This window comes from Halyomorpha halys, unplaced genomic scaffold (assembly GCF_000696795.3).
Source record: "Halyomorpha halys isolate HHAL.00 unplaced genomic scaffold, Hhal_1.1 Scaffold1.1, whole genome shotgun sequence".
Lineage (NCBI taxonomy): Eukaryota > Metazoa > Arthropoda > Insecta > Hemiptera > Pentatomidae > Halyomorpha > Halyomorpha halys.
The window spans coordinates 119,261-121,685 of NW_027115366.1; positions in this window are offsets into that span (position 1 = coordinate 119,261).

The window sequence follows — 2,425 nt, forward strand, 5'->3', positions numbered from 1 at the left end:
AAGGTATTTATGTATGATTTTATTTGTGAGAACATTAATTTTTCCTCCGGAGCTCTATATTTATAAAACTACCGACATAAATAGAAAACCTAAGAGAACATTATTTAAAGTAGAGTAAATTTGATAAAATATGAGCCCTAATTGAGCTATTTACGTTCAATAGTTCCCGAGATATAGCTTTTTAAAGTAACATTTCATAAAAACTCAGTAGTTAGTTAATTTATATTGAAAAATCTATATCTCAGGAACTATCTGACGTACATATGTTTATTAGCATTAAAATTAAAGTTCTTTTAATGTAAAACAAAGTAGTTCATGACGTTTATCTTTGTAGGAGTAGTTGTTTTGATGTTTTCCACAAAATACATTCAAAAAATGTCGATTTCAAGTTGTTCCGATATTATTGATTTATTACAGAATATCTCAGAAGCCATAAGACAAACTGATATCTGATTTTGATCAAATAAAAGCTAGTTTATCGTCTAATAAAGTAATTTGTAGACTTAAATTCCAAAAATCAGAAGTTTTTTTTTATTATTATTTATCTATTGATATTTACAACTGTATAAAAAAATACAACCAGTAAATTTGATCATGATTACATAATGATATGATACAGGATGTAGAGAAACTACCCAGTAGTAGAACTCTAAAAACAGTTTACAATATAAGGTCACGAGGCCATCTTCTTTTCAGGTGCCTCGGAGGATTGCCAGGAATGGAAGAGGAAGCAAGGTTAGAAACTAGTGGGTTTAAATCAGAAGTTAGTAAATTTATTTTGAGAAATTTATATCTCAAATACCAGTAGACCTACAGATGTCTGTTAGCATTCAAATTAAATCTAGTTAAATGTACTATAAAGCAGTTTATGGAGTTTATCTTCCTAGGAGGATTAGTTTTTATGATATTTGCTAAAATAAACTTATTTTTAATTGTTCCGAAAAAATTTAATTTGAAAAAATTTATATTCATAAGTGAATATCATAAAAATCACTAGCCCTACAAAGATAAATGTCATAAACCACTTTATAGTAAACTTTTTTTTTATTTATTTATTAATATTTACAACTGTATAAAAAATACAACAAGTAAATTTGATCATAATGACATAATGATATACAGGATGTAGAGAAACTACCCAGTAGTAGAACTCTAAAAACAGTTTACGATATAAGATCACGAGGCCATCTTCTTTTCAGGCGCCTCGGAGGATTGCCAGGAATGGAAGAGGAAGCAAGCTTAGAAACTAGTGGGTTTGTTATAGTAAACTAAGTTGTCTTTATTTTGAATGCTGGCAGACTTATGTAAGTCTTATGGTTCCTAAGATAAACATTTTTTTTTATAAAATTAATTAATATAAAATAATTAATGTTAATATAAAATTAACAATTAATTTTTCAAATATCCTATAAACTACTAATACTTCTAAGAAGATAAAAGTTATAAACTACATTATAGTACACTAAACTAGCTTAGACAATGTACGTTGAATAGTTTTTGAGATATAGATTTCTCCAAATAAATTCAATAACTACTGAATTTTCATTTCTTATATTCGTATAAGTAGTCGTTTTCATGATAGTTGCTATAATAATATGATTTATAGTTGTTGAGACAAAATTTCGTATGCAAAATTTATATTCATATGTGGATATCATAAAAACTACTATTCCAATGAAGTAAAGTGTCATAAACTACTTTATAGTAAGTTAAATTAGCTTTGTTTAATTCCTGTTTTTCATAAATCTAAAAAGATTGTCCAAACAACTAGAATTCAACATTTTGTGTATTTATATTGTCAAGTCTCATGCTGTAACATGAAAACTACAATTCCTACGAACATAGACGTTATAAACTACTTTATAATACATTTAACTAGCTTTAATTTGATTATTAGCAGATATGTGTACGTCATATTGTTCTTGAGATATTTTTTCTCAAAAATCTAAAATAATGTCTGAATCAATCTGCAATAAAATATGAGCTTTTTTTATCGAAGAATTAATATATTTAATTATATGATAATTTATCAATTTACTTAATATAATATAAGCTTTAATTCAGATATTCTTCAAAAGTAGTATCGACACAGCATACCATTTTAACCTTAGAGATAAATCTAAATTTTGACGGATGGTTTATTAATAAGTATCATATTTTGTCCCAATAATGAAAAGATGTCGTGTTTACGTGATGCACGGAATTCTATATCTAGCAGTCGAATTAATTCTTAGTTCACGAAAAATGTATCATGAAGCGATGGGAATCGACTTTCAAATAGAATCGATTGTTTCATAATTGAGATGGCCTTTAATGTCTTTGATCATGCCTTATGATGTATATAATTCCAACGAAGGTGTATAATTTTCAATGAACTCATCATTTGATGAGCCGTATATTAGTCAATTCTGGTTTAGAATACAAT